Source organism: Xiphophorus couchianus, chromosome 4, assembly GCF_001444195.1.
Source record: "Xiphophorus couchianus chromosome 4, X_couchianus-1.0, whole genome shotgun sequence".
Taxonomy (NCBI): domain Eukaryota; kingdom Metazoa; phylum Chordata; class Actinopteri; order Cyprinodontiformes; family Poeciliidae; genus Xiphophorus; species Xiphophorus couchianus.
Genome location: NC_040231.1, coordinates 6,228,941 through 6,243,742, shown reverse-complemented (window position 1 = coordinate 6,243,742; position 14,802 = coordinate 6,228,941).

The following is a 14,802-nucleotide window of genomic DNA, read 5'->3' as shown; positions in this document are numbered from 1 at the left end:
TTCTTTCCCATGAAAATAATCTTTTCATGCCTTAAAGTGGCTTAGATCTAACACTACACTCTTACCTCCTTCAGTATGCAGAGATCAATAAATATGCAAATGAACTCAGCTTCATTTCTCTGCTGCTTGCCTGCAGCCCTGCCATACTACCCCTCTCCATACTGTATCCAAAGAAGCTCAGCCACACTAATCATTCCAAAGCACTGGCCAAAACCTTCAAAGTGTATTTTCAAGTTGAAGAAGAAAATTTGAGCGCAAGCACAGAAGCAACACAGAACAACAAACACTAAGACTGACATGAAACCAAATAATTGGAAACAGAATATATGCAAACAGCTTCACTACACTATCAGAAAATATAAACTTTCAGTATTTTGTTTTTATTAGTTTGCTTTAATTTTGTAACAGCAGTAATTGTGTAGTGTCTCTTTAAGATACTTTAGTATTGCTAATGACGTCACAAGTATGCGCCACGGCTTCTCTGTAGAGAGCGTGGGAGAAACGTTCTAGACGGACATGTTAGCTTTCTTTGGTAATGTTACGGGTTGTTTGGACTCTGCTCATCATCATGTCTGATACTGTAGCAGCCGTTCAACCGGGCTTTGTAAGGTTGGTGAAGAGCGTATTTATTAAAAGGCAACACTGTGGAATTCCCAGTACCAGTGTGGTTGTGAGTTTTTGACCGTCCTGACGAATCTGTCGCCTCCTCTCCTCCCTTAAATACAACCCAAGCGTTACAATTTGCAGCTATTTTAGCTTCAAACAACCCCCACAATTTCAGAATTTTACACAACTTTGACTGTTTTTTGTGAGTAGCAACTGATTTTTAACAACTGAACATAGCTCACAAATCTGATCAATTTTCAACTTTAATATTAAGTGTATTTAATATTTCAATATTTAAATCTGCAGCAGATTTCAAAATGATTTTTTAAATCTATTCTTGTTAAAGAACAAGAATATTCTAAATGCAATGCTTCCCAACACACTGAGCTAAACAAAAGACATGTTAAATCTATTGCTGATGGATATGTTTTCGTGAGAAATAGAGATGTCCGATCCCTGTAAAACTTTAAAAGACTGAAAGTGTTGGATAATCACAGCTTTGACTTGAGCATGGCTACTCCACCAAATTTCAAGGCCTATTAAGGACCTGCATTATGTTCTGATACCTAAAGTTTCACAACTGCAGGTCTCAGTTTAACCACAAGTACAAGGTGTGTATTCTGTGTGTCACTCTAGGGATGTTCAATGCTCTGGATTTGCACTTTAAACCTAAATAATCTCTTCAAATTGCAAATCAGCTTGTTTATTTGATTTGAACACTTGTCCTTTCAGCATTTTGTGGAGCTGCCTTTAAGGCTATAATTTGCATAAGAGTGTCTGTGCAATCGCTTTGTCATTACATGCGTTGGGAAAATATACAATTTATTGTAATAGGTCAAATTTGAAGCAGACAGAGAGGAGTTTTTCAGTACCAACTTTTAGGCTATGTTGCCCTTTTCTAAGTTGGTGCATTAGCAAAAGAAGACATTTCTATATGTTTTGAGTACAAATAAAATGAATCAGCACCTCTTAAGATCATCACTGCTCTTACTTTGCTTCAAAGATGCATAGATTAGTCCTGGTGTTTGTTTTTTGAAAAGATATAAAAGAATATATCAAATATTTAATGTAAAAAAGCTGAAACAAGTGCCTTCAAGCAGATGTACTCATTGACTCATTATATAATTTGCGCCTAGAGCAAAAAAAGACAATACTTCTGCAAAGTAAATCTGGAGATTTGGACCAGCACAGCACCACTAAATCCTGCCAGTCTGCCGCTTCACATGATCAATAGCCATGAACAGAAGGGAACTGGAGGCTTGCTTTGCTAAACTTTCGTAACGTGCCAACTCATTTTGGTTGGCTCTTCCCATGTAGTCTTTAATCTTATTGGTCTTTTCTCCAATTTATTCATATGTGTTATAAATAAACTGTCAGCTGAGAAACTGCAATACAAAAGGAGACCTGTGCAGACTACTGAATATGAAAAGAACTCACAGAAACGCATTTTAAATCATACAGTCCTTGTTGAAATTCAGATAAAAAGGCACGTATTGTTTTTAATTTACAGTCTGGTGGCAGTGGTTATCTGTATCTTGTCTTTGTTTTCCAGGAACATCATCAATGTTGATTTATTGTTTTGAATGTCAAATATCTCCTGAAATTGATCTGACAGAAGATCAGTAGAGAGTTTCATCTAATGGACAGATTCAGGTGACTCAGTTTGAGCATGCTGCCAATTGACTTTCTTATAGCAGGAAGCTTCTTCTGTTGTCATTTTATATATGAAAATCGTCTAATGAACAATTGAACTACATAAACTGAAACTGTAGAAGTTATCTCACCTTGGATGGCCTAAGAAGTGTTGCAGTTTGCAGCATTTACCCTTCACTTTTCATTAATCTACCTGGCCTAGTCAACCCTCTGTTCCCAGCCTCACAATCTCTGTCATATGTAACTGATGGGTGCATGAATAAACAAAAACCCTGAAACATCATCGATTTGTTGCAGTAACAATGCAAAAAATGTAATGCTTTTACAGAAGGTAATCCATTGAACATTAGCCATTGCACAAGAATATTTTATATTATCGTAATAATAACAAGTAACCTTAACTCCAATTGTTGCCTTTATTTGTTACAACTCTGACTGCAAACAGTCAGAGCCACTTCCTTTGAAAAGTGGCTCAAAGGAAGCCTCTGACTGTTGTATGACAATCTCAGGTTTCTGTAAATATTTTTATTTTATGAAGAATTCAAGTTCTAAGGCTGCCCCTGCGTCATTTCCCAGTAGAACACATCCAAAACACTAAAATATGTTATATTGACATATCTTATGTCGATATGAATATTTTCAGGTTATTTTACTTGAACCAGGAGGATCAAGGCCTTAGCAGAGCTCCTAAAGCAGGTAGGCCATATAGCAGTCAGTGAGGACCTACTGCACATAATAGTTTTACTCAAAACTTTCAATAATTTAAGACCTTTTGTTTTAATGACCACCAGTCTTTTTGTTGGAATGACTGAAATTAGCAAGTGAGATCTCACTGAGTCATTGGGAAGAGGGTACCAGCTTGCTTAAAGCTGAAAATAAACAATCAGATCCAAACGTTGTTTACTTTGGTTTTTGTACTCAAATAAAGCTAAGTATTGTTTTTGTTACCCTCTAATTACTCTAATTATAGCAGCAATATTACATTTTCTCATCAAAAGTTTTTCTTTGGTATTCTCTTTACTTTTTTTTTAATGTGGTGTCATATTGCTATTCTAAAAAGGATATGAAATATGATTTGAGATTTTGGGTTGCGGTTCCAGTTCCACCATCAGCTCCTCAAAGCTCTCTCTCAAAACAAAAGAGAGGGGCTGCATATATGCATTTAAATTGCTTCATCTAGTCCTTGATCATATTTTTATCAACTTTTGGCTGGAGCTGACTGAGCTGAGCTCAGCCATTGAAGTGTGAAGGTTCTCAGAGTACACATTTAAAGTGACAGCCAGATTGTATTTTATTTTTACTTAACGGCCACTCGTCTCAATGCTGGCAACTTTGAGAAAGCATTTATGTTGAAATTATTCCCTACGAACTGTTAGAAATAATATCAGATCTAATATATTGGTTTTAAATAACTGCTATTGCCTTATAAGCTGAGATTCCTTTCTGGGGACAGTTTAACAAAGCATAGGCTGTACATGAAGATTTGTTGACAGGTCTGTGAAACCTGACATTTGTACTTATGGGACTTGATTCAGTTTGTTTTAGGTTTCAGAGACAGTTGATCAATTTATTTTTTACTTTTTGGTTCATTTTAAATAATGTTTTTAAATTATGTATTTTGTTTTCTGTAAGATCATATGTTCATATGTCTTGCCTGAAAGCATTTATCTTTAATTATTTATTAGCCATTTAGCTACTGGTTTTAACTCTTTATTAATATTTCATTAGTTTTAATATTTGTTTCAGCTATGATTATATTTAAGCTTTATTTTATTTATCTTTTTGTTGGGAGGGCTACACTGCAGATTGCATGGACGTAATGAGCCTGTCATAACTTCTTATTGATGAGTCTGAGCAAAATACCCTATGATATGTGTTGTGGACTAAATCAGAATTGGTTAGGGAATGAAAGAAAATACAAAAAGTAGAGTCATTACACTTTATTTTTGACTCCAGCTCTGTTCATGGAGAAATACTCCACTCCATGTTCCCAACTTAGAGGCAGACATCCAAATACTTAAACTAAAACATGTTGCATTTTGAGGCTGAATGGTAAATGTTGTCAAATGTTATGATTTAAACAATTTGGCTTTATAAAATATTTATTTTCTGCAAAATCTATTTAAAGATTGAGATTAGGATTTGGACTGCACTATGACATGCTTTGTAGAACTATTGCTTTGCAGTAAAAAGGTCCTGGATTCAAATCCCATCTTTATACATGAAGTTTCCATGTTCTCCTTTAGCGTGTGTGGGCTTAGGTTAAAAGTGTCCTCAGGTATGAGTGTGGATGATGGATGGGTTAAGGTTTTGCACTTAATCTCAAATATCTTTTTCTTCTTTTTTCAAACATGACCCAAAAGGCTTCTTTTCAAAATGGTATGAAGCAAAATATTCACACCTGACATCTGAAATATGGGGATTGAAGTTTCTAAGTAGCTCAGTGATAATCATTAGGATTGCAGGAAATAAGCAGTACTCTACACAGTTTATTATCTGCGTGCTTGTTTGACTATTAACGGTCACTTTCTCTTTATACTTGTAAATCTGTATTAAACCTTGTCTTTTATTCATCTGTTCCTCAGATTTTCAAATCCGGGATGACTGAGAATTTACTCCGATCTAAGGTTAGTCCAGCATTTTTAGTGCGCATTATACTCTCTGCTCTGTTTATTTTGTTGCTCCAGCAAATACTAATTTATATGCAAGTAATGTTGTGAAATGGTGGAATAATTTAAACAAAAGGCCATCTGGGGGTCAATCAAAAACACCATCTGTGGAAGCCAAAGATTATGACTTTTATACCCAAACATGTGGTCAAAAATGACTTAGGTAGACAATTTTAACAACACACATCATTAGACCTTAATTAGTAAATTTGACTTTGGGGATCTGGGGATTTTCTATCCACCTGGCTGGGTTTGTCAACCCCTGTCGGTGTCATTTCAACTCAAAACAAAAAGTTAGAAAGGCTTTCTGTTACTGTAAAAAAGTTAAATGTCACATTAAGGTAGTAAGTGCTCATGTTGTTGAAATGACATTTGTAACAAGTACATGCTTAATTGCAAGTGGTCTTTGATCAGTTAAGCTCCTGATTAAGGGAATTGACTGACACTGGATGTCTTTTGTTGTGCTTGTTTTTTCCTTGAGGAAAAGGGAATTTCAGAAAAGCTAGTCTTCTGGTCCTTTAGCAAGTTGTTAATAACATTAACAAATCTTTGTAATATAGAAAAAATTGTTAACTATTGAAATGCATTCTGCATGCATGAGACCATAGAAAAAAAGCCTGATGCAAATCAAATAAAAAATAAATGAGCCTTATGATATACAGCAAAGCACACTGATACCTGTACAATGTAGAAAAGTGTATAGGTGGCCAACATTTGAGTGTTTCATAATATTCATACTTTATGGACGTTTTCGTCTTTGACCCTTTAAGGTCTGGGCTCCAGCTTTCATCCAGAGTTATCGAATCTACAGGTAAGTGAATGTGAGGCCAATGTCACAAAGCCAACTTATCAAACTGGCCTTGAATCTTTACATTTAATATATTTTATTATTTACCAAATTGCTGACATCTTAAACATGTCACCTAACAGACTCAGAAACTGAAAACCTTTCACCAAACTCGTTACTGGCTGACCTTAAGCTGTTTTCCACACAGCTTTACTTTATCAGTAGGTAGTCCTTCTGTGAAATGTTTTCATGCCCCCAAACAAATGCAGAGATGCATGTAAGACCAGCTCTGTTCAATGTGCAGTGATTGGATCATCCTCAATCAGTTTTCAATGCATTTACACCTGTAAGAAGCCCCATTTGCTTTAGGTAAGATTATGTAGCATGTACATTAGAGTCCAGACTGAAAGAGATCAAGATCAATGTGAAGTTTATATAAACTAGTTTAAAGTGACAGACATTTTTAAAGTCTTCTTTTTTTAAACTCTTGTGTTCTGGATTTAAGTCAGACTTTTGTGGTAGTTCTTGAGCCTGATATTTAAAGGAAATCGGGAGAAAATCTGCTTGTGGCTACTGATTGGATTGACCCAGTAAATACTGAATCATTATTAGTTTCAGATCTGATCTTTATTGTTTTTAGATAATTAGCGACACACTGCCATGTAAAATGTTTTAACAATTTGAACTTTTTCACAAATGGCTACAAAATTCACAGAATTTTGTTGGAATTTTAGGACCAAGAAGATATGATGTTTCAAACTTTTCTTATGAATAAAACCAGGCAGCTGTTATTTTTAGTGGAAAAAGAATCAATTATTTTGTAAGTCACTGTACCCATGAGCTCCAACATGCCAAGTTCTTCATGATATCTTCAGCCCTGTGGCTCTCAGGCCCTTTTTTGTAGCCAGTAGGTGCTTATTCCATTAGCAAATCCAAAACATCAGTATTTCTGTGGTCGGAAAGCAATAATTAAAGTGAGTTTTCTTTGCAAAGCGAAGAAGAGGCTGGTTTTCCCGCTTTGCTTGTGTTGCATCATCAAAAGTAGCAGTGGTGACTGTTCTTCCCACCTAGCAGCGTTCATGAGCCCCACTACTATCGCACTGTCTCCTCATGTTGAATAAAACGGACTGAGGAGTATCTAAAGGCTTATCACTTGCATTGTGTTGCCCTGGATTCTGCTTGCCTGTGTTATGTTCATCCCTCTCACTCCTGATCCACATTTGGCATGGCTGGATGGTCATTTTGCTAGGGGAGAATAGGAAGAGATTGTGTGCAGCCCTTCAGTGTGCTCTCCCCTCATGTCTCTTGATGTGGCTGTGGAGCAGAGAGGCAGCTAAGTAGCAAACTATAAAGAGGTGACTGCTTCCTGTTGATTAGGTGAATAGAAATTCACTGCAGTGTCCGCTGTGGTGTTTACTTCCCTCTGCAAACACAAAAGTCAGGCTGGAAGTGTAAATAAAAAGTAATTGTCTCCATTTGTTGTTTTGTTTTTTGAGATAATATGAAGATTTAGCTCTGTGATGGTGAAACTCTATTTCACTATTCAAACTGAATGAGAATCGTCCTTCTAAAGTGAAAGAGTGTGGCCTATTCTCCGCTAAAACACTATTTGATGAGTATCTCTTACCATTATGCTTCAGTGCGTCTGAGCGTTTCTTGCCTCCAGACGCAGTGAAGAGAAAAGAACACATCCTGCAGAACTGACAGAGTTTATTCTTTTTACTGTCAGAGCTATTTGGAAAACCACTGTTCTTTGGTGACAACGAAGGGGGTTGTCAGGCAGAAGCCCTTCAAGTTGTGAAGTGAGCTCTGATTGCAGGTAAAACCACAACAGACTGAAAGCTTTTCTGTCTTTTTTTTTCTTACATGGATATTCACATAATTTCTGCTGGTTGGTAAAGAGGAGCAGATTAAAAACCATTTCTGTAACATTACCTTCACAGCATGCCGTTTGTCGGCTTAGTGGGGCTCTCCGTCAAGCCCTGCCGCCACTGGTGCTGCACGTTTTGCAGGTTTGCCGCAAAAATTTCATTAGCAGAGGGAAGCCAAAATGAAATAAACGCCTTTTTCTGCCTCATCAGTGAGATTCAAACTGAGCGTGCGTTGCGTAAGTGCTGCTAAATTTATCAATGCTCATTTTATGCAAAGCCTGAGCTCCCAGGCGCAGACTATGTGATGTTCAGTATAGAGAGAGGGAATGGCTTTTGTTTCCCCGCAAGACATTTGATTTCTATTTTTGTGTCTGGAAAATACGATGGTTTTTTTTAAGAAAAGGTCATGATAATTTTAGCCATATTTTCTTGAAGGGGGATGGGGACGTGACTCATTTCACTCAAATGCACAAAGGAGATCAAAGCAACATTGGTTTACATCTGTGGGGAAGCATGGGATTACAGTCAAAAGTCAATGACAGTGGTATCCCACCGTTTCTTCACTTATCCTCCACTGTGAGAAATAATGGATATTTGTAGAGGAGGATGAATGTTTTTCTGTTGTGTGCCGTGAAAGAAAAAGTCTATGTGCTTGCTTCATTCACAGTGAAGTCTTAAAGTTGTCAGCTTGTAAAAGAAGCTTCCTCATCTCACACAGGATCTGTGTAGACAAACACGGCGGCTTTCCTGCCTTTTGATGCACCGTCTTCCACCTCTCTGAAACACACACAATAAGTGCATGCCCATTTATCTCCCAACACCCCTGACAACCTTCCCTGACAATGTTCACTCCTTAAACCCAATACTTAATCCCTGTCTTTTTATAATTCCATGCTTTAATCCTCATTGTGACCTAAACTTAATCCTAATTCTGCCACTTGGCAGGTATTTTACTTTTCTACTTTCACATTTTAAAACTTCTTCAATTTTTTGTTCTTATCGCTTACATCCACTAACCGTGAACTGAGAGCCTCTTGCCTTAAGTGATGACTAAATAAATTGATGGCCTTGTACCATGGGTAAAATATGAATGGAAAACAGTGGACTGCAAATCTAAAACTGCCAGAGTAAAAATCTTGGAAAGGCAAAAAGGCTTCCCACCTAAATTCTCAACTCAACTGACATTTTCAGGCATTTCACAAAGTCCAATTCAGTTCAAATTCAATTTGTGGGTAGAAGAGTAGTATTAAAATATCAGATTCTTAGATAATGCTAATGAAGTCATTGGCATAAAATTCACAGATATCTGCAGCAACTGAAGTGGTGCACACATTAAAAAAAATCAAAGCAAATTTGTCCAAAAAGTAAATTATGGGTAAAAACATAGCATGGTGTTATGTGGGGATAAAACTTGTGCTCTTGGTTTCTAAAGGAAAAAGGAAACAGAGTAGAGCGAATAAAATTTGAGCTTAAGAAACAGGATACAAAGATCAGTGGAAGATATATGTGAAATTCCAAGAGACATTAAATCTAGCTGGAGAAACCTAGATTTGAAGGAAAGCACATTTAGAAAGCAAAGTTTTTAATTGTCATATTTTTCATAGTTTCATGGTTTCTGCTTATGAATCGTCAAAAGAGAAATTCTACACGACTTACTGGCTGCTTAAAAGGTACATGAAGCAGAACTTGTTTTCTTACTAAAACTTTTTTCTTGCATCATCAGTGTTCACTCAGGTGATTTCTCCCTAAATAAGCAAACACAACGCACGTGCTACTGTATGCAGGAGCAGGTGTTGCACACTGCTTGCATGCAGCGCTTGCAGTTTTATGCACCGTCTCTGATTGCTCAATGGTGACTTTAAATAATGAAAAAGAAAACTCGGAAGTTTCTGAAAACTTACTCAATTCTGTAATGCAGCAAAAAGCTGTACAGAGCTGTAAAAGCTGTGTATCAGGTCACCATGACCATTTACATTGGATATGCTTGTTCAAATGAGACAAAAGAGATGTAATTTACTTGGATAACCTATGTACTACTTTCTGAGGCACAAACCTCTAAATGGTTGTGCACTGCAGACTGAAAAAATGCATCTGCTGCTTTCTCTACCTTTGGGCTCCTGTTGTTTTTACTACTTGTCATTCCTGACCTGGCTGCAGCATTGTGCCCGTTGCAGGTATTGTGCATGTCTTGCACATCCACTGAACCAAACAGAAATGTTCTGAGCAGAGACAAGTCAGACTTTCGCACAAGTTTTTTTTTTTAAATTACGCATTTCCCTTTAAATTCACCATGATTGCCATAAGTATTTTATTTTATTATTTTTGCTAATGCAACATTTTAATGTGAATCACACTATTTTGCGTACATGGATACTTCATAGTCTCACAACATCAAACTAAATATCCTCAGCAATAATTCAGTGACTCGCCTGCCTTGTATCACCATACAACAGTTGAGTTTTCAATACGAGTTGCCTTTGTACTTCCTCGGCTCGGCTGAGCTGCATTTTGGATCCGATTCGCAACATGGATCATTAAACATTTGTGACACAATCAGCGTTTGCATGTATAAAATGGAGGAAAGGAGCCTGTGCAGAAAAGAGCTGGATTTTGATCAAGCCTTTATGTTAGCAAGGAGGTATTTTTCTTTCTTTTTTATTTTTTATTTATTTTGCTCCAGGCTACACTGCCTGTTACCATGACGACAAACTGAAATTTGACTTCATACATTTCACCTAAGTGCTCTTTTTCATCATTGAAAACATTCTCTTTACTCCCTGCAAAGTAACTCCACGCTTCTCTCCTCCCAGTTTATGGAATGCACTCCAATCCTTGGGCACAAGACTGGTCACATGTTCCAAAGTTATAGACATGCCTCAGTTTTCCTTACTTTTTATGCAGTTTCAGTTTGACAATAAGCTCCTCTGATTGAATCAGCCTGAAATGGCGTGAGTTTAGTTGCTATTCACAGATATGGTAGAGTGACATGGTGTTTAATGGTGAACCAGTCTGGGAAAACCACACAGGAGAAGTGTCTGACCTGCAGAAGATGGATGAGTGAGGGCAAAAAGGACATCTGTTCAGGGTCGTCTGCCAGATGAGGCAAGAAAATACACATTTTTAGCCTCTGAACAGTAAAACGTTTTCTCCTCCACCTTTTCCGGAGGACAGTACGTACGAGGAGTGCAGAGGGAAACTTACTGTTCGAAAAGAAGTTTTTTTTTAAAGTTGTAAATAGTGACACGTTTGGGTTGGAACTTACATTAGAAACTGTTTTAATACCTTTCTTAATACTGTTACCTTTCTTTTATGGCATGCACAACTGCTTAAACTAATGAACTCCAAAACCACCAATGTGATAGAGCACATCACATTGGTGGAAGTTAAATTGGTGCAAACTGCAGATGTTTTGAAGTAAATTTGTTTATTCATTGTTCTAGTGTCTCATGTCTTTCTGCCTTTCCTTTTTTGAGCATAATGTTAGCATTTGGAGATCTTTCCATACATTTATTAGTCTTGTGAACTCATTTTTGTCAGTTTCTGCATTTTTTATACACATGTGAATCCTGCAGTAGCCATATTTTAACCAGAAAACACATCCTTCTACGTGTCTGTCAATTATAATAGAAGGAAATTGAAAGGAGTATGCTGAGGGAGTATATTCAAGGTCAGCACTGCTGGGTCTGTGCAAAAGCTGGTAAATGCTCCCCATAGAGGTCACTGCCTTGCATCATGCTGACTTTTGTCTGGCAAAAGGCCTACTCACATCCTATGAATGTAAAAAAGCAGTTTGTTCATAGCAGCAGGAACAATTATTGCTGACAACTTTTCCATCAGCTGTCCCATGACACCGCTGTTGTTTGTAAAAGAAGCAGCCAGGTACCCTTTAGGGGTTTGAGGGATTGAATTTCAGGGTCCCGAAGTGTACACTGCTGTGGCATTGGGTTTCCATCCAGACAGTAACGGTGTGTGCCAAATTCTTTGGCATGACTGAATGGAAGCAACCACGGACCATGTGACAAGATATTGTTCTCTGGTAGGTGTTGTCTTACACCTCTGAGAAGTGGGGTCTTTTCCTGGAAGATGGAAGCGGATGCTGTAACTAGTTTGAAGTCAAGACAGCTTTGCAACAGCATCATCTTTACAATCAATAACCAAAGATTATGAATTTTATGTTGTCTCTATTGTAAAAAAAAAAATTATTTAACAGTATATCTTGGTATGCTTGTCAAGACCTATTTCCCATTGAAAGAGTTCTTGCATTTAAAGGCTCATTTAGATTTAAGAGTTTGTTTTCACTTTGTGTCTCTTTATTACATGTTTTTGCCCAAAGAAACCAAACTTCTCAAGGGCTTACAAAGTTTTTGACAGTGATTTGGATACAGTTCACTCTAAATCAGTTGACTTTATAGTGCCAATTATCTAAGGAAGATTTCAGACAATTTCAGTAATTTACCTTCCTGTAATCCTTTGTTCTGCGCAAGCATATGCCAACAGTAGAAGAGAAATGACTGTTTTAAAAGGAAGGAACCTCCAGCAGAAGCATGTCGAGTATTAAATGTGTGTGAGAAGGGACTGACTCAGGAATAAGAGGGTAGATAAGAGGTGCATTTAACTGTATAAACACTGAACAAGGAGTACTTTCAATCACAAAGAGTTCACGCCATCAGTGCTAGCAATAACTGTCAATGTATCTGACCAGAAGAAACACTGTTAAAAGCAGAAGCACTGATCCAGTTGTACTTTTAATGAGACATTAAACAGAGAGAGCACATTGGTTAATGATAGCAATAGCTCTGTAAATGAAGCCATCCATAAAAAAATTCACAACTTAAACGAGTAGCACTGAGCATGCAGTGTTTTCCAGAGAAAGAAAACCAGAGGACACAAAGTTAATGGCAGCAAATAAACAACAAAGTGGGGAAATGCAGTCAGTGTGTCCCACAGCAACCTAACCCTAAAACAGTGTAACTACAGAGTAAGCTCAGGATAATATAAACCCATGGTGGTTCTTTAACTGTGGTACACGACCCACTCAGGCTACGTGGGCTACCTTTGGCAGCCCTTTTGGAATCAGCTGTTTGCAAGGCGAATCAAAGGCAAAGTAGCTAGTGTGTAGATTCATAAATATGCAGCCATGTTTTATGCAATCCAGCAGAAATTTGTTCACAAATCAAGGCTGTCATTTATTTATGTATGGAAAAGTTTTAATTAGATTTAAAATCTTTATTACTGCAGCTACTTCTATTGTAAACCTTTGACGGCCAGACTGTACTTTGAGGTCATGGGTTTTTTCTTGGAATTCTGTCTCCTTGTTTGTTTTTCCATTCTTGAATTTGCGAGTTTCTAATTTTGATGTGCAATGTTTCCCTTCTTATTAGTTGTAGCAAAACACAACAAACTGAAAGAAAAACCTGACATTTTGACATAGTACTACAATACATCTAGATATTAGGTACATGGAAAACTTCTATCTAGTGGGGTGTTACTTATTTAAAAAGTTGGTGAGCCGCTAATCGAAATCACAGACTAAATGTCATACAAAAACATTGAAGGATGATCTGGTACGTGGGCAAAAGCTAGGATGTGGTTCAGCAGAAGAAGAATAACCAAAAGAGCCCACTCTGCTTTTATAAACTCTGAGATCCACCAGTTAAGTTTCAGACAAAGAATTTTTGTGAAAGACCTAGGGAACAATGAACTCTTTAATTTAAGCTGAAACTCTATTATTTAGACTTTTATTTGACAAAATAACTGTTTAAACTCTAGTCCAGATGCAACAGACAATAAAAAGAAGCATAAAATGAGGAAATACAACCCTTTACTACTTCTACTTTATAATGTCTGCATGATTTTCAGTCTATCATGTTTTTTTACTGAAATTATCTGCGCTGGATGTTCATATACACATAGTTTACTTTTGAAAGTAGGCTGTTTGAGAATGAAATATGCGTTTTTGCATCACTGCCTCTTCTCTATTACTAGTAGAACAATGCAGCCATCTGAATGAGTTAGTGGCAGACATTAACTCATGTTTCTGGTTGCTTTGAGCATGAGCGACAGTAGTACACGGCGCTCCTGTGAATGATCAGTGAGATGTGTTGTGTTTTGCAGAGAGTGCTGTAAAGGTTGAGTTTCTAAATATATCTTTTACACTGCTCTTCTTTTTTTCAAACCATGTAAACTCAAAAGATGTACCTTTCAGTCAACAAACTCCTGATAAAAGTTTGTTAAACTTTAAGATATATGGTATCTGTTTCTGCATCACCTGAGAATTTTTGAAAGTAAAACATTGTGCATCCCAACAGGACTTTGTGTTGTGAAGCGAGGAGGCAGAGTACAAACTCTGCCGACTTCATCCATCAGCAGCTTGACGAATGACCTGGTGTTTGTCCAAGAGTCAAGTAATTGCACCACAACGGACTCACTTAAAATATTTAAACGTTGTTGAACATGAACAGCTCGGTCATCGAGTTTCAAAAGCAGCCGTCGTTAAAAGCTTGTGTGGATGAAAGGTTCTGTCACTGTGATATTCACCCCCCGCTGACAGAGCTGAGGAAAAGAAACTTTCAAAAATATGTCCAAACACTTCAGTCGACTGCAAATGAGATGAGAAAGCAGAGAGAGAGTGAGATGTGCCATGTTTTCTCAGATCCGTTTAGATCTGCTTTCAAACCAGAAAAGCAGTGACAGAATAGTTTAGGATCAGTAGGGATGTAAAAAAGAGGGAGTGAATTATTTAAAAAAACAAACATTTTGCTTTTGAACTTACCCAGATGTCTTGTACAACAACGTCCATCTGGCATTCATAGCAAAGCAGAAGAAACTGCTTGAAAAGTAATTTAGAGAATTCAGTGAGTTATGATTTTAATCAGATTTTTAGCATCATTCCTCCATAAACAAACTTATAAAGGACCAGCTTCAAATCATGGGTGTGATAGTGGGCCAACCAAGGTGTCAGCTGGTGGATAAAGTACTTCCCCCCATGCTCTGTTTTCAGAATTTAACTCCATAAGCTTTTTTTTTCAGTAACCAGAATTTTTCTTTGGGGCTTTTTTCAGTTTTTAGTTTTTGATACTTTGAAATGTTTCAGATCATCAGGCACATTTTAATGTAAAACAAAGATTAATTGAAAAACAAATTATAATTTTTGTAGGATTACATTTGAATAATGCCCTGTCTAAAACTTGAGATCAAATTTATAAGCCAGACCAGA